Genomic DNA, 24983 nt, shown 5'->3' on the forward strand with positions numbered 1-24983 from the left:
GAGCCATAGGCAGGGGAGTCATACCACTATAGTCTCACTGGAGGCTGGATTCACACGACGTGCGACCTGCTGTCTGCTTTTCTGCCAACCGACCGATTCGACTCTCCTCGACTCCACTCCCCAGCACAGCCGCGGCAGTTATATTAGTGGCCAATGGCTCAAGGGTTACAGCTGACGGCCAACCAGCCACAGCTGACGGCCATCTATTACCCGAGCCAGCACCTTTCCACGTGAGGCCGAGAGCCTGGAAACTGCTCTCTGGGGCTCTGTCCCCACATCTGGATTTATTACTTAATATAATTTTCCAAATAACTATTTATTTATGATAACATTTTATTTTCTCCTCTAAAAGTGGGAACAATTTTTCCTGTTTCTCCTTTCAGCGAAGAAATATTTATTTATTGAATGTTAAGCCCTGTATTAGACACTATTGGATATCCAAATATAAGTCAAATATGGGTCTTCACATGAATGGATATTAAATACCCCAATATAGAACAAAACACATAACTTTATCCAGTGTATTACTTGTTTTAATTTAGGTGGCTGAAAGACCTGGAAGTAGGTCAGTGAAAAGAAAACAACTCTGAATCCCAATTAATGTAAATTTTCCTACAATAAAAGCTAACGTTTATAATATACCTTGAAGTTTACAAAATGCTATCTATCATATGTGCATTGCTTCATTTAAATTTCTCCTAACTACCCTATGAGGGAAGTATTTCCACAGAGATTCAGCAGTGTAGAGCACTTTGTCCAGTGTCACATAGCAAGGAAGTGATTCAGGACTCAGACCCTGATCTTCTAACTCTGTGGTGGATACAGAGAAATTCACCGTAATCCCTCTTCAAGGAAGGACATTCTGCCCAGCTGTGGGGAATTCAGTCAGCAACAGCCTCCAGCTGTCAGCTTCTTCCATAGCGGTAGAGAGTCACTTTGCTGCTAAGTCACACCTTTCCTGGGACAGGCTGCACCTGGTCACTGAAAGAGTCAGAGCTGTAAAAGCATAGACATTTTGGCTTGATACAGGGCACTTTGATGAGTATTATTTGCTTCTGACTTTCTTACTGGGTTGGCGAAGGCTTTGTTAGATCTGCTTAGCATTTCAACTTCTCCCTCTGCCCAATATTGCTTCTCTCCCCCCTTCCGTTCACAAATATTTATCCCTCATAAATATCTTCCACTCCAACTCGAACACCATGTCTGCTTCCAGAGAACCCAATCTGTGATAGTTGGGACTGGGAATGGTCTGAGAAAAGAGCTAATAACATGAGCTTTGGGGGCTGGATTACTTACCTCTCAGTGTGTATGAGAACCCCCTCGTTAGTGGTAGGTGGAGCACAGCCAGCTTCTGGCACCAGGTGGCAGCCCAATTACTAAAACTTTCACCAGAGATGTATAGGAAATGTACTAGTTGGTGTGACATATAAAGCATTTGAAATATAGGAAGGAGAAAATTACAGACCAATATCCCCAATGAATATAGATGCAAAAATCCTCAATAAAATGCTAGTAAACCAAATTCAACAACACATTAAGAAGATCATACATCATGATCAAATGGGATTCATCCCTGGGATGCAAGGATAATTCAACATAGGAAAATAAATAAATGTGATAATACCACATTAATAGAATGAAGGATAAAAGTCATATAATCAATCTCAGTAGGTGCAGAAAATGAATTTGACAAAATTCAACATCCTTTCATGATAAAACTCTTAACAAATGAGGTATAGAAGGGAGGTGCCTTAACATAATAAAGTCCCTATGGCAAGTCCACAGCTAACATCATACTCAATGGTGAAAAGCTTAAAGCTTTTCCTTTAAGACTAGAGTATCCACTCTTAACACGTCTATTCAACATAGTACTGGAATCCTAGCCAGAGTAATTGGGCAAGAAATAGAAATAAAAGGCATCCAAATCAGAAAGGAAAAGTTAAATTGCCTCTGTTTGCAGATGACAAGATCTTATACATGGAAAACCCTAAAGACTCCACCAAGGAGCGGCCGGATGGCTCAGTTGGTCAGAGTGCAAGCTCTTAACAACAGGGTTGCTGATTCGATTCCCACATGGGCCAGTGAGCTGCACCCTCCACAACTAGATTGAAGACAACAAGCTGCTGCTGAGCTTCCAGAGGGGCTGCCAGGTGGCTCAGTTGGTTAGAGCGTCAGCTCTCAACAACAAGGTTGCCGGTTCAATTCCCACATGGGATGGTGGGCTGTGCTCCCTGCAACTGAAGATTGAAAATGGTGACTGGACTTGGAGCTGAGCTGCAACCTCCACAACTAGATTGAAGGACAGCTAGGAACTGATGGGCCCTGGAGAAACACACTGTCCCCCAATGTTCCCCAATAAAAAATAAAAACTTTTTAAAATGCTGACTTAAAAAAAAAAGACTCCACCAAAAAAACTGTTAGAATTAATAAATGAATTCAGGGGTGGGGAAAAAGGGGAAGGTGTGGGGATTAGAAAGCACAGTCAGTAACCACAAGATTGCTACAGGGTTACGAAAGTCAATTTGGGGAATATAATCAATAATGTTGTAAAGATTTTGTAGGGTATCCAATGGACACTTGTCTCATTAGGGAGACCACCTTAGGGATGATGTGGATGCCTGATCACCACAATGTACACCTGTCATGCGGGGAGTCACACAGGGTCTCTGCTCCTGCTCCCCACACAAGAACGCAGCATATGGTGAGGCCAAAAAGGAACACCCATGGAGCCATAGGTAGGGGAGTCATACTACTATAGTCTCACTGGAGGCTGGATTCACATGACGTGTGACCTGCTGTCCGCTTTTCTGCCACTCGACCAACTCGACTCTCCTCAACTCCACTCTCCAATGCAAACGCGGCAGTTATGTTAGTGGCCAATGGCTCAAGGGTTACAGCTGACGGCCAACTAGCCACAGCTGACGGCCATCTACTACCCGAGCCAGCACCTTTCCATGTGAGGCCGAGAGCCTGGAAACTGCTCTCTGGGGCTCTGTCCCCACAACACCTGAAGCTGAAGCTGAACAATAATGAATGTCAACTACAATTTTATATACATATATAGTTACAAGAAGTGGAGTACAGCATTAGGAATAGAGACAGTGGAAATGTCATGGCTGTGTGCAATGTCAGAGGGGTAGTAGATGGGGGGAGGGGGGTTGCCACTGTCTGAGGTATATAAATGATAAATGTCTAACTATTACATTGTTTTGTGCACCTGAAACTAATTAAAAAAATGAATTTAGTAAAGTTGCAGGATACAAAACCAACATATAAAAATCAGTTGCATTTTATACATAACAATGAACTATCTAAAAATTAAGAAAACTTGATTTACCATAGCATCAAAAAAGAATAAAATACTTAGGAATAAATTTAATCAAGGAGGTGAAATATCTATATGCTGAAAACCATAAGATCTTGATGATAGAAATTGAAAAAGACAGAAATAAATGGAAAAATAATGCGTGTTCATGGATTGGAAGAATTAATATTATTAAAATGTCCATATTACTTAAAGCAATCAAGAGATTCAATGCAATCTCTATCAAAATCCCAATGGCATTTTTAAAAAAAGTAGAAGTAACAACCATAAAATTTGTGTGGAATCATATAAGACTGAATAGCTAAAGAAATCTTGAGAAAGAAGAGCAAGGCTGGAGGCATCACACTTTCTGATTTCAAACTATATTACAAAGCAATCAAAACAGTATGGTACTGGCATAAAAACAGACACATAGATCAATGGAACAGAAGAGGGGGCCGAGAAATAACCCACACATATATGGTCAACTAATCTTTGACATGAGCACCAAGAAGACAAAATGGTGTTGGAAAAACTGGACATCCACATGCAAATGAATGAAATGGGACCCTTACCTTACACCATACACAAAAAATTAACTTGAAATAGATTAAACACTTTAAGGTAAGACCTGAAACCATAAAACTCCTAGAAGAAAACATAGGGGAAAGCTCTTTGATATTGGTCTTGGAAATAATTTTTTGGTTTTTACCTAAAGCACAGGCAAAAAAAGCAGAAATAATAAAGTGTGACTACTTCAAACTCAAAAGATTCAGCTTTTTAATCAGCAAAGGAAACAATCAACAAAATGAAAAAGCAACCTACAGAATGGGAGAAAATATTTGCAAACCATATATCTGGTAAGAAGTTAATATCCAAAATTTAAAAGGAACTCACACAACCCAATAGCAAAAAAACAAATAACCCAATTTAAAAAATGGGCAGAGAACCTGAATAGACATTTTTCCAAAGAAGACATACAAGTGGATAACAGGTATATGAAAAGATATTCAACATCCCTAATCATCAGGGAAATGCAAATCAAAACCATAATGAGATTTCATCTCACATCTGTTAGGATGTGGAGAAAAGGGAACCCTCATACACTGTTGGTGGGAATGTAAATTGGTACAGCCACTATGGAAAACAGCATGGAGGTTCCTCACAAAATTAAATGTAGAACTACCATATGAAATGAAATCAATCTTGAAGAGATAGCTACACTCCCATGTTCAATGCAGCATTATTCACAATGGCCAAGATATGGAAACAACCTAAATGTCCATCAACGGATGAATAGATATAGAAAATGTGAATATATATATATATATATATATATATATATATATATATATATATGATATTATTCAGCTGTAATAAAGAAAGAAATCCTATCATTTGCAACAACATGGATGAACCCCTGAAGGACATTATGCTAAGTGAAATAAGCCAGTCTCAGAAAGACAAATACTGTATGACCTCACTTATATATGGAATCTAAAAACCTCAAACTCATAGAAACAGAATGGTAATTGCCAGGGGCTAGGGGGTGGGGGATATTGGGAAAATAGGGAGATGCTGGTTAAAGAGTACAAACTTTCAGTTATAAGATTAATAAGTTCTGGCAATCTAATATACAGCATGGTGACTATAGTTAATAATATTGTATTGTATATTTGAACTTTGCTAAAAGGGTAGATCTTAAGTGTTGTCACCACACACACACACACACACACACACACACACACACATACACACAAAAGGCGATGTGAGGTGATGGATGTGTTAATTTATTGTGGTAATTAATTCACAATGTATACGAGGTCTGACAATTAAGTTCGCGAACTTGTTGCACTGATGTTGCTAACTTTTTCTGATATCAGAAAGATTACTGATTATGAATTTGTACCGACTGGACTAACCAAATTTACTATTTGGAAGTGCTGAAAAGGCTGCGTGAAAAAGTTAGATAAAAACTACCTGAACTTTTTGGCAATAATTCATGGCTCTTGTATCACAACAATGCACCAGCTCACACCGCACTGTCTGTGAGGGAGTTTTTAGCCAGTCAACAAATAACTGTATTGGAACACCCTCCCTACTCACCTGATCTGGCCCCCAATGATTTCTTTCTTTACCCAAAGCTAAAGGAAATATTGAAAGGAAGACATTTTGATGACATTCAGGACATCAAGGGTAATACGACGACAGCTCTGATGGCCATTTCAGAAAGGGTTCCCAAATTGCTTTGAAGGGTGGAGTAGGCGCTGGCATCGGTGCATAGCTTCCCAAGGGGAGTACTTCGAAGATGACTGTAGTGATATTCAGCAATGAGGTATGCAGCACTTTTTCTAGGATGAGTTCGGGAACTTAATTGTCCAACCTCGTACATATATTAAATAATGTTGTATACCCTAAAAAATAATAAATTAAAAAATAAAATAATGCCCATATTCTATTCAAATAATAAAAAAGAAATACAGGTACAGAATATTAACTAAATGGCTACTAAGCTCAGATGACTAGAGATTTAATGAACTGCTGAGAGTAACAGGCAATTGAAAGCCAAGTATGAAAGACAAGGCCTCTTTGGTTGAATATAAAAGAACTCACATCTCCTATATGGGGAGGGCTTAGAATTCTGAGAACCAAGCCCAGGACTTAACAGAGTGGCTGAATTTCAACCAAGGTTAAACACCCAAGCAAGACAAGGCCCTTGGTTGGGAAAATCTGGCATCCTGATGGATGGAGTCTTCTAGGTGAGTACTGACAAAGATTTTGACTCCCCAGACTTCCCTGCACCTTCTGTTAGTAGACAAGGACTGCTCCATCCCTAACACCCTCCAATCCTCATGCTGGAAGACCATGGAGAGGCCTATTACAGGGAAACATATACTCCCTCTAAAGAACCCATTCTCACCTCCCTTTTAGGATATTAGCCTTATACCAGTAGTTAGGGTAAGTCTAAGCGTTACCCAGCTGGGGATGTGCTGAGCCTGATAAGGAAGCTTCAAAAACGCTGCAAGAAGTAGCTGGCTTACAGCAGGAGAAAGGGAAATATAGGTGAGACTGGATTGGGCGCTTGATCAAGTTAGGGACAGATACACTCAATAAGAGGTGATTGAGAAGGGCAGGGGTGGACCAGGGGAGGGGAGCAGCGGGATTTGCTGAGCATGACGCTACAGTTGGGAGCCGGTGGGCCGGAGAGTGACCAAGTCACGGCGGACACCCGCAGAGGCATGACGTGGGACCCGCATCCTGGAGGAGCTCAGCCGCTGCCAGGCCCGGCCCCATTCCTGCCCTACGCCACCTCCCAGCCGCCACCTTTAGGAGCACTCCCTTGCCCACCCAGCCCCCGCAGCAGGCTGGTGCAAGCAGCGCGGGGGATCCCGCGCCGGACAGTGCAACCCGAGCCCGGGAGGGGCCGCGCCGCCACGGGGTAAACTAGGATGTCCTGACATGAAGGTGTCAGCTGTGAGGTATGTTTAAAAGGAAACTTTTCAGGTTGCAGATATAAGTATTTAATTTGCTACAATTACGATCTTTGTGCATCTTGTTATGAAAGTGGTGCAACAACGAGGCATACACAACTGACCACCCCAGATAGTGCATATTGACAAGTATAGATTTTTATTTGTACCATGGTGGGGAACTTTCTCTGTAGAGCAGCCACGGTCTTTTACTTGTTCCTCTTGTGGAAAAAATGGGCTATATGGACACATCTCTTCAAGAACAAGTAACTTCTGAACACACAGAAACATCAACAGAAGTGATTTTTCCAAAATGTGCAGCATTACCTAGAGGTAATCCTGATCACATCACAGATGACTTTGCAGCTCATCTTAACACTTGAACACAGAGCACCTAGAGATTTAGATGAATCAAGTGGTGTTCGACATGTATGTGGAATGTTTCACACTGGCCAGGGATTAGGTCATCGTGCTTGTAGATCAAACACACACTTTACTAGCAGTTCTACTGGTGGATTTTCTTCTCAGAGTTCACATTCTCCAAGCAATAGGGAAGCCATGGATCCTATAGCTGAACTTTTGTCTCAGTTATCAGGAGTGAGACGTTCTGCAAGAAGACAGCTTAATCTTCTGGCCCTTCGGCTTCTCAGTTACAACTGGAACGGTAGCAACTGGAGACTGACGGCACGCAATGCAAGCCGACGTACTAACAGGAGATGTGTCACCACTCCAGTCACACAATCCACAGCACCAACCAACACAGCAAACACAGAAAGCAGTCAGCAAACTATCCAGAATTCTCAGTATCTTTTAATAAGGTCGAATGATCCTAGAATATCTGAAATAGAGTGCCAGTCCATGGTAAGTGAGCGCGCAGACCACAGCCTGTTTGTCCGAGCTCCTTCTGTCGACTTAAGTGCGCAAAGAGAGCTCCTCCTCAGATGAGGACGAACGGGGGCAGATGGCAGATTTTGGTGCTATGGGCTCTGTAGATATTATGCATTTAGATGTTGCTTTAGAAAACCTAAATTTAAAAGAGTAATAGCAGAACATTCCTATCAAAATGGCGGCGTGAGGTGAGCCTCTGTAAAGCTCCCCTGGAATTTACTACTAATCGAACAACAGTAACTCCACAAAGGACTCCCTGCCCAGTAGACAGGCAAGACGAAGAGGCCCACTACTGAATTCACCTAAAGGTGGGCGAATCACACGAGCGGGGGAGGAGGGAAGGGAGAAGTGCTGAGATGGAGCCGCGAGGGTGGGCGAAGGACACAGACCTAGCTCAGTGTTCTGAGCTCACTGCATCCCGGAACTACTGCAGCGGGAGAGGGAAGAACTCGGACTGCTAGGGCTCCGATTATGGCCCATACGGCTGAAGGGGCAGCATATAACACGGATGAACCCAACGCTCACAGCAAAGACCTCGGAGAAAACATTGAGGGAAGAAGGCTGAAAACGGCGGTATAAGCCCTCACTGCGAAGCAGAGAACGGAAGCCCTAGGCAGTGAGACTATCCGCCCCCTCCCTACCTTCCCAGAGCTCGCCCCGCCCCCACCTGTCCGATGCTAGAAGCAGAACAATAGCAGTGTCAGATCAAAAGAACAGAATATTTGCTGTTCTGAGAACTGTGGAACGCAGACACAGATTCGCAGGCCAACTAGTTCTGGCAAAGGGGAGGGAGCTGTGGAAGCAGGACCGGCTGTGGTGGCGGTCGCCACCATTGCTCTGGGCCACCTCTCACAACTCTCCCCGCCCCTGGCCCCACCTATCTGGGCGGATCCCTGCAGGAGTAAACAGAACTGCTGAAACATAGGGACTCTGAATCTGGTGCAGGAAGAGCTTTGGAACTTCAAAAGCTCTCCGCATACCCACAAGGATACTGTGCTCTGTGACCCAGGGGAACTATTAACAGAGGAGAAGCCCATCTCCCAGGGAAATCCCCCATTGTATGAGAAGGTGGAATAGTGCAGAGAAAACATAGCACTACCGTGTGAGAGAGAGAAAAAAAAAGGCTGCAGTCGGAGAGAAAATAAAACATTCTACCAAGAAGTACTGGAAAACAAAAGAAAGACCTCTTCCTATCAACCTGTTGCAGAAGCCACTCCTGTAGCTGTCTAGGAAGAGAAATAATAAATCAGTAATTGCCATGAATAACCAAGGCAACAAGACAGCTCAGAAAGAAAGTGAAAAGTCTCCAGCTAAGAAACTTAAAGATATGGAAATATGTGACTTAACTGACAGAGAATTCAAGATTGCAGTTCTGAAAAAACTCAACGAGATGCAAGAAAACACAGAAAGGCAGTTTAATGAACTCAGAAACACAATCAAAGAACAACATGAGCATTTTACGAAAAAGATTGAAATTTTAAAAAAGAACCAAATAGAATTTCTGGAGATTAAGAACTCAATAGAAGAAATCAAGAATGAAATAACCAGCTTTGGTAGTACAGTTGACCAGATGGAGGAAAGAATCAGTGACATCAAAGATAGAAACCTGGAAATTACACAGATGGAAGAAGAAAGAGACTTGAGACTTAAAAGAAATGAAAGAACTCTACAAGAACTTTCTGACTCCATCAGAAAGAGCAATATAAGAATAATGGGCATACCAGAAGGAAAAGAAAGAGAGAAGGGAACAGAGAACATATTCAAACAAATTGTTGATGAGAACTTCCCAAACTTATGTACAGAACTGGATCCTCGAATCCAAGAAGCAAAGAGAACACCTAATTACCTCAGTCCCAACAGGCCTTCTCCAAGGTACATTGTATCGAAGCTGTCTAAAATCAACGACAAAGAAAGAATCCTCAAGGCAGCCAAGAAGACGGTAACCTACAAAGGAAAGCCCATTAGATTACCAGAAGAGTTTTCAGCAGAAACTCTACAAGCCAGGAGGGAATGGAACCAAGTATTCAAACTATTGAAAGAGAGAAATTATGAGCCAAGAATAATATATCCAGCTAAGATATACTTTAGATATGAAGGAGGAATAAAGACCTTTCCAGACATACAGAAGCTGAGGGAATTTTCTAATACACGACCTGCACTACAAGAAATACTAAAGGAGGCTATTCGACCACCATCAACAGGGACAACTTGTGGCAACCGAAACATGAAAAGGGGAGAGTAAGGCCTGAACCGGAATATGGAATGGAGAAAGTCAGTGTGCTGAAGAAAATGGAATACTCTAAATATCAAACTTTCTTTTACATAAACTTAAGGGTAACCACTCAAAAAAAATCCAGAACTTAAATATATACTGTAATAAAAAAAAGAAACAGAGGAAAATATCATAGAATACCACCACACAGAAATAATAGACAACAACAACAAGGCAAAGAAACAATGGAGACACAGCCTTACCAGAAAACTAAAGATAGAATGACAGGAAATCCTCACATATCAATAACCATCCTAAATGTAAATGGACTGAACTCACCAATAAAAAGGCACAGAGTAGCAGATTGGATCAAAAAACTCAACCCAACCATACGCTGTCTCCAAGAGAGACATCTCAGCTACAAGGACAAGCATAGACTCAAAGTGAAAGGGTGGAAATTGACACCCCAAGCAAATAGTACCCAGAGAAAAATCAGGTGTAGGCATAATGATATCAGATGAAACAGACGTCAGGGTGAAAAAGATAATAAGAGACAAAGATGGACATTTCATAATGGTAAAGGAGACTATACAACAAGAAGATAGAACAGTCATCAATGCCCCCAATCAGGGAGCACAGAAATATACCAAGCAAATACTAACAGAACTAAAGGGAGAAATTGACTAAAACACAATTACACAGGGGATTTAAATACATCACTGACAGCTATGGATAGATCATCCAAACAGAAAATAAATAACGAAATAGCAGCCCTAAATGACACATTAGATGAAATGGACATAATTGACATATATAGAAAACTTCATCCTAAAACGTCAGACTATACATTCTTTTCTAGTGTACATGGAACATTCTCAAGGATAGACCATATATTGGGACATAAAGTCAGCCTCAGCAAATTTAAGAAGATTGAAATTATACCAAGCATATTCTCTGATCACAAGGCTTTGAAATTGGATATCAACTGCAAAAAGAAAGCAGGAAAAAACACAAATACATGGAGATTAAACAACATACTTTTAAAGAACGACTGAGTCAAAGGAGAAATTAAAGGAGAGATTAAAAGATACATAGAATCAAATGACAATGAAAATACATCCTACCAAAATTTTTGGGATGCAGCGAAAGCAGTTTTAAGAAGGAAATTCATATCATTACAGGCCCATCTCAAGAAACAAGAAAAATCCCAAATAAATAACCTCATGTTACACCTTAAAGAACTAGAAGAAGTAGAACAAGGGAAACCCAAGGTCAGCCGAAGAAAGGAAATAACAAAAATCAGAGCAGAACTAAATGAAATAGAGAACAAAAAAGACAATAGAAAAAATTAATGTGACAAAGAGCTGGTTCTTTGAAAAGATTAACAAAATTGACAAACCGTTGGCTAGACTCACTAAGATAAAAAGAGAGAAGACACTAATTAACAAAATCAGAAATGAAAAAGGGGAAGTTATCACGGACACCACAGAAATACAAAGGATCATCCAAGAATACTATGAAGGACTATATGCCACCAAATTCAATAACCTAGAAGAAATGGACAAGTTCTTAGAAACATATAGCCTTCCTAGGTCCTCGCCAGAGTAATCAGGAAGAGAACGAAATAAAAGGCATCCACATTGGGAATGAAGAAGTTAAATTATCACTCTTTGCAGATGACATGATGCTATATATAGAAAACCCTAAAGACTCCACCAAAAAGCTATTAGAAACAATCAACGAATACAGTAAAGTGCTGGCTACAAAAATCAACGTACATAAGTCCATTGCATTCCTATATACTAACAATGAAATCTCAGAAAAAGAAATACAAAAAACAATTCCTTTTGCACTTGCAGCAAAAAGAATAAAATACCTAGGAATAAACTTAACCAAGGATGTGAAGGACCTATATGCTGAAAACTATAAGGCATTTTTGAAAGAAATTGAAGAAGACACAAAGAAATGGAAAGACATTCCGTGCTCATGGATTGGAAGAATCAACATAGTTAAAATGGCCATATTACCCAAAGCAATATACAGATGTAATGCAATCCCCATCAAAATCCCAATGGCAATTTTTAAAGAAGTAGAACAAAAAATCATCAGATTTGTTTGGAACCAAAAAGACCCTGAATAGCCAAAGCAATCTTAAGAAAAAAGAACAATACTGGAGGTATCACACTCCCTGACTTTAGCTTGTACTACAGGGCTACAATAATCAAAACAGCATGGTATTGGCAGAAAAACAGACACATAGACCAATGGAATAGAATTGAGAACCCAGAAATAAAACCACATATATATGGACAGATAATTTTTGACAAAGAAGCTAAAAACATACAATGAAGGAAAGACAGCCTCTTCAATAAATGGTGCTGGGAGAATTGGAAAGCCACGTGCAAAAGAATGAAACTGGACTGCTTTCTGTCTCCATGTACCAAAAATAATTCAAAATGGATCAAAGACTTAAGCATAAGACCTGACACAATAAACTGCATAGAATAAAACTTAGGTACTAAACTTATGGACCTTGGGTTCAAAGAGCATTTTATGAATTTGATTACAAAGGCAGTGGAAGTAAAAGCTAAAATAAACGAATGGGACTATATGAAACTTAAAAGCTTCTGCACAGCAAAAGAAACCATTGACAAAATAAAGAGGCATCCAACTGAATGGGAGAAGATTTTTGCAAACAATGCCTCCGAAAAGGGGCTAATATCCAAAATATACAAGGAACACATGAAACTCAACAACAAAAAAACAAACAACCCAATTGAAAAATGGGCAGAGGACCTAAACACACATTTCTCCAAAGAGGACATACTAATGGCAAATAGACATATGAAAAAATGCTCAACATCACTAATCATCAGAGAAATGCAAATAAAAGCCCCAATGAGATATCACCTCACCCCAATCAGAATGGCTATCATCAACAGGACAAATAGTAATAAGTGTTGGAGAGGCTGTGGAGAAAAAGGAACCCTCATACACTGTTGGTGGGAATGCAGACTGGTGCAGCCGAAATGGAAGGCAGTGTGGAGGTTCCTCAAAAAATTACGAATAGAATTACCATATGACTCAGCAATCCCTCTCCTGGGTATCTACCCAAAAAAATCTGAAAACTTTTATCCATAAAGACACGTGTGCTCCAATGTTCATTGCAGCTTTGTTTATGGTGGCCAAGACATGGAAACAACCAAAATGTCCTTCGATAGATGAATGGATAAAGAAGTTGTGGTATATCGGGGTTTGAAAATTAATCTGGGGAACGTAATTTAGTGGTTACCAGAGGGTAAGGGGGTTGGGGGGTGGGAGATGAGGGTAAGGGGGATCAAATATATGGTGATGGAAGGGGAACTGACTCTGGGTGGTGAACACACAGTGTAATTTATGGATGATGTGATACAGAGTTGCACACCTGAAATCTATGTAATTTTACTGACAATTGTCACCCCAATAAATTTAAAAAATAAAATTAAAAAAAAAGTTGAGGTATATATACACAATGGAATATTATTCGGCGGTAAGAGAAGATGATATAGGAACATTTGTGACAACATGGATGGATCTTGAGAGTATAATGCTAAGCGAAATAAGTCAGACAGAAAAAGCAGAGAATCATAGGATTTCCCTGATATGTGGTATATAAACCAAAAACAACAAAAGAACAAGACAAACAAATGAGAAACAAGAACTCATAGACACAGACAATAGTTTAGTGGTTACCAGAGGGTAAGGGGGGTGGGGGGTGGGAGATGAGGGTAAGGGGGATCAAATATATGGTAATGGAAGGAGAACTGACTCTGGGTGGTGAACACACAATGGGATTTATAGACGATGTAATGCAGAGTTGTACACCTGAAATCTATGTAATTTTACTAACAATTATCACCCCAATAAATTTAAAAAAAAAAGAGAGAGTAATAAGGGAAATGAGCCTCCACCACCTCCTCTTTGATGATATCCCAATTTACAGACAATGTCCTCTGTGCTGTAATTGCCAATGAAATTGGACAACAACTATCTTGGTTTTGTTTGGTGATTTTAATTTCAGGTCTGTCACTCTGGTTGCATTGTATACATTCAAAAGGAAGAGAGAAAAAATATATATGATAATCATTTCCCTTAACTAATTTTTACTTCTAGCAGATAAATGTAGATAGCAGTGCAGGGATGCTCTCTGCTTCCTGTACCTTCTTGACATGCAAAAGGCTCTCCTAGCATTCAAAGTGAAGAGGAAAATTAAAATCTCTAATGAAGCTGCTGTATTTATGAATATTAATTAATCAAAACTGTTTGGATGGTTTACCTTACCAAAAAAAAGAGGTTAATGAGTTTATTGAGTGCTTTCCTGAGAATCAGGATTTAACACTCTATTAAGATCACCAGGAAACGGTACAAATTTTCTTATAGGATGGCTCCTAGAAAGAAAATGTGATTGCCTATGCTGAGTGGAGTTGAAACATCAGAATTGCTGTGGCAAATAGTTGAGGATGGGATTAGAAGGCTCAAGGAAGTGAGTGGGCATACTGGAGTGGATATCACCATGTACAGCCACAAGACACACCAGAAGATTGTACTCCATGGGAAGAGGCAGAGGGCACACTATTTAACAAAGCCATCAGGACTGCACTGGTGGGAGGGACACCGGCATCACTCAAAAGTTCAGTGTTGGCCTCCCCTGCAGTCCAGGACTGACAGTAGAAAAAGCTGTTATAAACTTAGCTCACTGATAACACTGTAGAGGATAATACCCAAAACAACAGAAGCGAGGTGGTGGTGCTAAACTGCCAGAAGCTGGGAACTTGAAATTATTATAAAATAAAGTTCACATGGCAGCCAAGGGGCCCGACCCACAGAGTTATGGAGATGGTTAGTAGAACATGGCACCCCCTAGGGGCAAAGTTTATGGGCCGCTGAAAAGGGTACTACTCAGCTTGTAATTGCAGAAAAAATCTGGTAGGCCGAGGGCAGTCATTTCAATAAAAATTCATGATCCCCTGTCCAGTTTCCAGACCTGAGCCAGTTTTCAAACCCAGAACTCACTGATAGAAAATGTGGCTTGGTCCCTAGGAGAAAGGACCCTGCAATACCACAAGTATAAACTGTAGTGATTCCCTTCTTTCCTTCTGCAAAGGAAAGCCTGGCCATTTGGTTTGGCTAACTATGCATTGGAGAAAGGGTACACATAGATATTTTGAGGACTATTAGAGCTTGAGTTGATGTAGATACCTGGAGACCCAAAACACCATCATGGCCACCTGTGAGAGTGGAAACATGAAGACCAGGTAATAAATGGAGTCCTGGCCAAGATCCAGTTCATAGGAGAACCACTGAGTGTAAGAACTCCAATGTACAATTGAGTGATTGGCACAACCACGGCTTTGTGACTTTGGCCAGTGAGATAAGCGCTACCCCAGGGGGAAAGGCCAAATGGAAGTCTGTTACTAAACCATCACCACCACGACCACCAATCCTGGCCAAGATCATCACATGGAGGCAGGGGTACAGATTAGTGCCACCCTTAGGCATCTAAAGGAGGCAGCATGGTGATTTTCATCATATCTCCATTTAACTTACCAGTCTTGTGCCTGCAGAAGTCAGGTGGGAGATGACTATGGACTACCACAAACTCAACCAAGTAGTAGCTCCAATCACAGCTGCTGTGCTAGATATGGTATCTTTGTGGGAGCAGATTCATATAACTTCAACTACATGTTTATGGCCGTTGATTTGGCAAATACTGTATTTTCTGTTCCAATCAGAAAAGAAAAGCAGAAAGAGTTGGAATTCAAAAGGAAAAGGAAATATTAATAGTATATATTTGCAGTTTTGTCCCAGGGCTGTATTAGCTCCCCTACCCTCTGTCACTATTTAGTCCAAAGAGATCACAACCATCTGGATATCATGCAGAACATCATATCAGCGTATTACATTGATGATATTTTGTGGATCAGACCGGAAGAGCAAGAGGTAGGTAGTGTGCCATGTCTTGGTAAGACACATGCACTCCTGAGGGTGGGAGATAAAAACCCTACAAAAATTCACATTCTTACCAGATCCATATTTTTAGAGGTCCAGTGATCAGGGGTATGCGGCAGCACTCACTTAAAAGACAACTTCTTGCACATTGCACCCCTTGCTACAAAGAAAGAATCACAATATCTAGTGAGCCTCTTTGGATTCTAGAGGCAGCACATCCCACACCTAGGAATTCTACTCCATCCCTTATACCCGGTGACAGGAAGGCTCTCGGCTGTGACTGCCGCCCAGAGCAGTAAAGGGCTCTGCAGCAAGTCCAAGTTTCCATGCAAGCTGCCCTGCCACCTGGACCATACAATCTGGCAGATCATATGGTATTGGAGGTATGAGTGGTGGGAAAAGATGCAGTATAGAACCTATAGCAAACCTCTGTGGAAGAATCACAATGCAAGCCCATGGAGCTCTGGAGCAAGGCCATGCCATCAGCAGAAGAGAATCACAAGAGTAGTTGAAAAAGAACTTCTGGTATGCTACTGGGCCCTGGTGACCGTGGGACACCAAGTAACCATGCAACTAGAACTGCCTATCATGAACTGGGTCTTATCGGACCCACTAAATCATAAGGTAAGGCAGACCCAGCAACAATCTATCAAAAGATGAAATGGGGAGTATCCAGAAGTGACTATGAACAGGACTAAAGGGCACAAGAAAACTTCAAGATCAGATAGCTCAGATGCCCATGACACACACCACTGTTGTACCAGTGCACCTCCCTCAGTTCATGCCTACAGCTCTTTGGGTACCCCATCAGATCACCTGAAGCAGGAGGAAGAAGCTTTGTTCATGGAAGGGTTGGGTCAATGTGAGAGTGCAAGCCAAAAATGGACAATGGCTGAAATATAGCCTCACTTGGGGGATGAGGGACTTTATGCACTTGATTACCCACCTTGGGTGGAAAGAGAAGTGGCCCAAGGTTAAAATATTTATGAATTTATGATCAGTGGTGAATGGCCTGGCTAGCTGGTAGGGTTTGGAAGGAAAAAGACTGGATGATCGAGAACAAGGAGATCTGAGGCAGAGGCACGTGGTTGGACATGTGAGCTTGGTCTCTAAGCATGAAGATCTTTGCATCACATGTTAACACCCACCAGACAGCATATAGCTCAGAGGAGGCAATGAACAACCAAGTAGACAAAATGACCTGGGCAGTTGACATCAGCCAGTCTTTGTCTTTGGCCATCCCAGTGATGGCATGATGGGCACAGTGACACAAATGGAGGCTATGCATGGACCCAACAGCGTGAACTGCCAGTTACCGAGGCTGATCTAGCCTTTGCTACTGCAGAATGTTCAACCTGCCAAGTACAGAGACCACAACAGAGCCCCCAGTATGGCACCATTCCTCGAGGAGACCATATGGCAACTTGATGGCAAGTTCATAACATTATGCTCCTTCTATCCTGAAAGGGCCAATGGTTCATTCTCATAAGAATAGACACATATTTCAAGTATGGGTTTAGCTTTCCTTCCTGCAGGGCCTCAGCCAGTATCTCTTTCTCAGGACTTAGGGAGTATTTGATCCACCAGCATTGGATCCCACAGAACATTGTGTCAGACCAGGAAGACCAACTTTACAGCAAGGGGTTGCAAGAGAGGGCCCAGGACCATTGGCCACATTACATACCACATCATTCAGAATTTGCTGGTCTGATAGACCAGCCAGCTGAAAGCTCAGCTTCAGAGAGAATGATGAGGGAGAGAAAAATATTTAAAGATATAACATAGATCCACAGATCTAAGCTCAGTGAACCTCAAGTACAAGAAACACAAAGAAAACAACACCAAGGCACATGACAATCAATTATTTAAAACTGGTAATAGCAGCTAGAAAAAAATTATGTGTAAAGGAACAAAGGAACAATGCATATGAGAAAACAGTGAAGCCACATCTTTAAAATACTCAAAGGAAAAAAAAATCAAGCAAAAATTCTTTACCGAGCAAAAATATCATTCAAAAATTGAGGCAAAGTACGTAACACTCTATACGAATAGAGTACCACCTTCCAGTATATGCACCGAATCAAAGAATTTTATACAGCACCGTGTTCTCAGGTAGAAGAATACGTAGTTTGGGAATCAAAGGGTGGAAGTAGGATTGGTTCCAATGACCATCCTACTCCTAATGACCCACTGAGGGAATGCGGTAGGTTTGTAATGTGACAACGTGCCTAGACTGAACTACATTTCCAAGAATTCCTTTACCTGTGAGATGACTTGCAGATTTGGTGGGGCTTGATGAAGCAGGAATCCAACATGTGAGTATAGTTTCTACATTGGAAATTCAGTGCAGGGGCACCAGGTGTAGTTGTAGCTCACATATATTGTCACTTATCTACTGGCCCACCTCACTGGTGTGGGGCAACAACCAGGCCTGCAGCTGCTATTACACCCTCCCCTCTATATGATGTGCAGGATAGCCACATCATCAAAGTTGGAGATGAGAGACTGATAGAGACTCCAGTTCATCCCCCTGGGTTCCAGCTCATGCTTCTGTGTTCTGGTTTGTCTTTGTTCTCCCCAACTTTACATTTATTGCCCCCTCCCAACTGCCCTGCAGACTTCAAACTCCTGCATTAGAAGTAAATATTACAGAGATCATTTAACTAGCTCCCACAATTAAGGTGAAATCTCTGATGTCTATGTCGATAGATGACAGATAGATAGATGTAGATGACATAGATATAAAAATAAAAATCTCTTAATGGTTCTCCTTCTCTGATTGAATACTGACTAATACAGGAACTTTGTGCTTACCATCCTTATAACTCTACAGAACTAGAGGACCTGGTTTTCAAAGAGAGCACACCTTCTTGGGGGGCACAGCAAGAAACCCACTGAATTCTAAGCTACAGCTTCTGCCTGGGCATTTTAGGCTCCTTATGTTCAGGGACCAGCAGGCCAGAAGAGCGGTCAGTGGCTTGGCAGGGTAAACGACTCTGATTATCAGGAGGAGGGCTGCTGTTACACAATGTGGGTGTGGAGAAATATGTGTGGAAATATATGCCACTTGGGCATGTGTTAATATTCCTTGCCCAATGGTGACTGTACTCGGACAGGTACAGCAGCCCCAGTCTGAGAAGAGCATAATGACCAGGGGCTCAGTTGCTTCAGAGATGAGGGTCTGGGTCAGGTCAGCCAGTAAGCCACTGAGGCCACCAGAGGGCAGTAGCTAAGGGTGAGAGTGACTTAGAATGGTTAGTGAAGGAAGGAGGTTCTGTCAATTGCAGCCCAAGACCAGCTGCAGAGATGGGGGCTGTAGTTAGTCTCACTAACAGCACTATTCTAAGTTTCTCCTCTAGAAGACAGGTCCAATGGAATCCAGAAGGGGAGGTGTAAGGAATGGACAGTAATAGAAACAAAGATGCACCACCCAGGTCTCCCTCCAGGAAGGACTTACTGCCCAACAAAGGGGAGTGAGGTCAACAGACAGTCTCCAGCTGTCAGTTCCTTCAGGTTCTGCCTTATCTGTGGAGAGCCACTCTGTCCCAGGTTATACCCTTCCAGAGACAACCCTTGTCTGGTGACTGAGTGAGGCTGGGGTATAAAGTCCCAGCCACGTTTCAACCCAACTTGGGTCACTGATGGACAGTACTCCAGAGCTCCCTGCCTGGTTGATAAGTGTTTGTCAGGTTTGCATGGCAATTCGACTTCTCTCTCTGCTCAATCCTGCTTCCTCTCCTTTTCCTTCACTGGCGTTGATCCCTAATAAACTTTTGGCACCCCAAACTCCACCTCAGTGTCTTCTACCATGCACGAAATAGGGCAAACTCCACATCTCTTGCTTTTTCTAGTCTATCACTCTGCCCTGGCACAAACATAGGAACTGGAGCCCTTTGCTCTCAGCGGTTTATTTATAAATGTGCTTTAATATATCCCCAAAGGAAAAGATTTCAGATAATTCACATTTTATGAGGGAAAAGTCTTTATACTACATGCAAATATATTTTTTGTACTCATTAAAACCACATAAAAGTATATTACGCATTTTAAAAGGTTGATTACCTCAAAACCAGAAATGCCCTCCAGGCTCTCCACTGACATAACCCACATTTATGAATGCCCAAACAGCTCTCCAGATTTTCTTTTATTTTTTCCCCCTCAGGCCTCCTCTCTTCTACTTTATTATATAAAGGGGGGTTGGTGTTTTGTAAAATCTTGAATAAATTTGTAAATTTAAAGAAAATATTTTGTCTTGTTATTGAAGATATTTTAATAAAGAGATCCTGACTTAGTATTCTTCAAGAATCATTTCAGTGATTCTTGAACAGCATACTATTCGTTTAATGTAACTTTGAGAAACTTACCAGGAAAGAACAAGGGGGAAATATATACAGATATAATCACCAAGCATATTTAACACTTTCTAAGCATCAAGGACTTTCTGGCCCCATCACAGCATTTTTTTTATTAAAAAGTAGTCAGCTTTCAATGAAAACACTTTAGGAGGCAAAGATTCCAAGGGCAAAATATTGTTTTAAATATGATAATTTTGAATTATAAAAAAAAATTAAAAACAGACCCCAAACGCACAATGAGTGTTGATCAAAGAGTCCTGGTTCTTTATTAATTTGGTTGCATCAGGGCTGGAGTTGTCAATTGGGCTTCATATTTCAATTTTGTTTTGTTTTTTTTAGGTTACTATTACAGTCAATTTCATTGCTATAGGAAGAAGATGCTGTGTCCTTCATGTAGACCTAACAACTCACCATGAGAAGACATGAAAACTTTATCGTCCTTCCAATAATGAGATGCATCTTTACTGTTCATCTCAGCAATTTAAGAGATGGCTGAGTCAAGCTGAGTTCAGATTGCTGTAATATACCAGTTTGTCTTTGAAAAAGTTAAATAACCTTCATAGTGATTGAACATTTGGCTCATTAATTTTAGCACAAAAGGTGGCCAGATATAATGGAACAAGCATCATATGTGAAATTGGACAGGATGGGTTTGAATCCGAGATTCACCACTTACTAGCTGTGCGATATTGAACAAGTCATTTAATATCTCTGAGCCTCCATTTCCTCATCTAATGATCAAGTATTTTTGTGCAGATTACATAAGATGGTGTACATGGAAGTGTGTGACACATAATAAAGTTTTGTGGCGAGGCTTTAACCAACAGTCCAAATGCAAGCTAGCGTATTAGTGACATGAGGAGAATCTCTCAGGTATGTCTCCTATCATGGTCTGGAATATACATGACAACACCTATTGTGGAGTGAACAGGCATGGGCTGAAAGACAAAAGAAATGTTTCAAGGATACCCCAGAACACATCCTTAGAAAACCAGGTATATCCCAGTCTCCTGGGAAATGGCAACTTGAGCCCACTGAAATGTAGCAAACATCAAAAGGCTGAGTGTGATCAATGGTGTGTGAGAGAGAGGGAGTGGAAGAGATGAGAGAGAGAGAGAGAGAGAGAGAGAGAGAGAGAGAGAGAGAGAGAGAGAGAACTGAAAAGTAGCTCTGGCCACTAAACAGGGGAGACATCACCTTGATACTCCGTATGGAAAGGAGGGCATACCTACAATACATGGCGAACTACAGCTTTAGTGTCTTAAGAGTACAAAGAACAAGACAATGACTTATTATTATCTGAGCAGCTGTAGTAGTGTGTCCCCAGCTGCATGGCTCCGTGTGCCAAGAGGAAATGGAAAATACTATAATAGCCTCTCTTGTCTCCATTCTCTTTTCCTAGATGAGCTTTTTCCCACTGGAGCACTACAGCAGGGCTTTTTATCTCCTTCTGCCTGCCAGGGCCAGGGCCAGCCTTAAACCAACCTGATTGGAGGGAGACTGGGTAGGCTCTGACTCAAGAAAATTCCCTTTACAGGATCTGCCTTGAGGCCAGAAAGTCCATCATGACAGATTCATTACTTTGCCTTAAGATTTCATATACTAATAAAATCAAAATGTCTTCCCTGCAATTTCTTCCACCTTTCCAAACATGTCACATTATCACTAATACATATATTATGAACAAGTTTATCATATCCTCTCCAGAGAACACAATTTGAGGGACGATATGTGTAAAGCTTGGTGAGAGTAATAGGTGGGAGGAGACAGATGGACTGGGTCAATTTCCCCTTATCAGTTATATAATAATGATGATGATGATGATGATGATGATGACGATGATAACAATGGTGACATTTATTAACTATATGTGATCTCATCATATTCTCTCAACAATACTATTTATTAACCCCATCCTACAAAATGAGGGAACTGAGCTACTGGGAATTATGCAACTTGCTCAAGATCACACGGCTAGTAAGTGGATAATCAAAGTTTGTGTACTCGATCTCTGTTATACAAGTACTGTGTTTCCTTGGAGAGAGGAGCAACTGTGGTGTTTCTTTTATACATCTCTTTGAAACCAGACCGCTTACAGTAGACTTAGCTGGATATAATGACCAAAATCTCTTAGGTCATTTGTTTCCAAAACAGAAATGATGGCAGCCAAAGGTACAGTGGCACCAGCAAAATTTTTTTCCTGCAGTTTGTTATCTGGTATCTGGTCTTTGTCGTGAGAACCTCATTCTCCAGCATACATGCAAACATACATGCAAATGAGCAAAAATGTTGGAATCTGCAGTGTGCAAAGTTGAACCTCAAATGGGACTTTAAAAGTCAGCAAAATGTAATATCCCAGTGTTCTAATTCATTGCTGTTAGGAGTCCTCTTTGAAGCCAAATAGACCTTCCACATTCACATTCCAGAAATGCCCCCGCCCCTGCCCCCATGCTTGGCCTGGAAAAATCCTTCTTATCCTTCAAGGCTCAGCTCAAATGTCACCTACTTTATGAAGTCCTTCCCAGCCTCACAGGCAGAATTAATTGAGCCTCCTCTGCTCCCACAGCACTTTGTATTAGCACTGCTACTATAGCACTTACCACATTGTTTTAGTTAGGCGCATAAATAAGGTCATTGAGGTCAGAGACCTGTCTTATTCATAAATCCTTTTATCCCCACATCCCCAGCCTAGCACATACCACATTTCATCAAATCTAAAACCCTACTGATTGTAAGATACACCATTATTTTATGAACCGTTAAGAAAGATTAAAAAAAAAAACCCCACTGAGAACTATACTATGACAAGCCATCGCTATCAAGATGTGTCCTACATTCAGGGATGTCAAAACATTTTTTAAAGTGTGTCTTAGAAGTGATTAACTACGGTAATAAGTACTCAGCAAATGTTTCTAGAACTGGATTGTAAACCCAAGCTGGAGCAGATATTTTAGAGCCCTGTGACAGCCCATGCTTCTTAATAAGTAAGGAACTGAGAGTTGGTGGGGAATGGTGTGCAACTGCATTTCGGATTTCAAGTATTTTACCCAACACATTAAAGGGATGAGTAACCTGATGTGCCATTTTTGTAAGAAAACAAAACAAAACAAAACCAACCAACCAAAACAAACCCCACAACATCTCCACATTTCCAATTCAATATACTAAAAGGTACAGTGATAATATATTCTGATCAAAATTGGGGGACACTTATTGCAATGAGTGTGATTACAGAGACAGTGGGAAAGACTATTTGCATCTGCCTTGATTCTGGTTCTTTAAGCCAGTTCAACCCACTGCTGTTCCGATCTGCCCAGCAAGAACTGCACGGCTTTCTCCCAGCTTGTTGCAGCCCTGCTTTTAAAAATAAAAGCATCAAAAGATCTGATCCCTTCCCAGACCCAAACTGTTGGCTCTGTTGCCTTGGCTTCTGCTTCTCCTTGGCCCTCTGGACTTGGTGATTGTCTACTGTCTCCCTGGTTAGTGTCTGGACCTAGGCTTTCCATAGGGCCTTGCCATATGGTGGACCTCACTGGTGCTCAGCGTCTCAGGCTGTTTCCGGGTCCTTGCTAGAAACGCAAACCCTCCACCATCCTAGAGCTTGGCCAAGTCATAGCTCTTATCTTTTCTGGATCTCCCTCTACCCCACTCCTTCCCTGCCCTTCAAACACACATAAGCATATGTCCACACTCATTCAAAATAAACCAAGTTGTCACTGAAGACTTTAGATGAGTGGTTGGTTGATAGAAATTCTCCCGGTGTAAAAGCTCCTCTTTAGAATTTGAAATATATACTAAGAGGATTGAGCCCAGTAGCTTAATTAATATAACTTGTGAAATATTTTAGCATGTAAGTAGCTCTGCACAGTAGTGGTCAGGGACTGAGAATCTTTCTGGGGCAAGGACAAAGGGATAATTTTTAAGGGGGTAATGAGGAAAACAGGCAATTGGGGCAAACAGTTCCTAATTTGCTTTTGTACCTAGACCCCTGGTGAGACGCCAGTGACCACCAAAAACCTGAAAGTCATCTTCCCCTTTGAGCAGGCTGCCAGTGCTTGGGTTATCAGGACTAAGTCAGAAAGTGCCAAAGATTATTATCTTCCAATTTAGTCCAATCTTCCCAGGCCCGGAGAGCCTGCTCAGTCCCCAGGTCAGCTTAGTTTTTCTCCATTTAGTGCCACCCCGACCTTAAGAAGTAAAAAGGAAACAAAAGAAAGGAGAAGAAAGAACCTCATTATTCCCTCTCCTGATTAATATTAGCACACTATTTAGAGATGTTCAAACTATCAAAGAAAAACAAAAGCCTTTGTATATTTCTTTTGAAAGGGTGGGGTCTTCAAAGTAGGTCCCCCCAAAGTACCAGAACCGAGTGCACCCAATGTGATAGGAGTTTTACTTCCTCATAGGTACAATTACACTTGCAAATAAAATCACTGCAGTGAAATCACAGAACATTAAAAGTGAACAGATCTGGATGACAGATCTATTCCCTCGTTTTATAGATGAGGACTTAATTAGCTAGTTAAAGGCAAAGCAGGTCTTAGAACCCAAGTGTCCAGACTCCCAGTCTGGAGATTTTCTATCATGGAAGATACCTAAATCCTTACAATTGTATCCCACCCTCAGTTTGTAATTACATTTGGTTTATTGGACTTAAAAATACCATGCAAATAGAGTTCCAATTATAAGAAATCTTGATGATTGATACAAACAAATGCAAAGAATCCACTAGCCCATCGGTTCCACCAAAGGAATGAGGCAGTATA

General features: G+C 41.2%; 1 pseudogene; it reads left to right on the forward strand.

The window, feature by feature from the left end:
• The first annotated feature begins 6753 nt into the window (after positions 1–6753).
• LOC117026109 (E3 ubiquitin-protein ligase KCMF1-like) lies at positions 6754–13838 on the forward strand (annotated as a pseudogene).
• Positions 13839–24983: the final 11145 nt, after the last annotated feature.

This window comes from Rhinolophus ferrumequinum, chromosome X (genome assembly GCF_004115265.2).
Source record: "Rhinolophus ferrumequinum isolate MPI-CBG mRhiFer1 chromosome X, mRhiFer1_v1.p, whole genome shotgun sequence".
Classification (NCBI taxonomy): Eukaryota; Metazoa; Chordata; class Mammalia; order Chiroptera; family Rhinolophidae; genus Rhinolophus; species Rhinolophus ferrumequinum.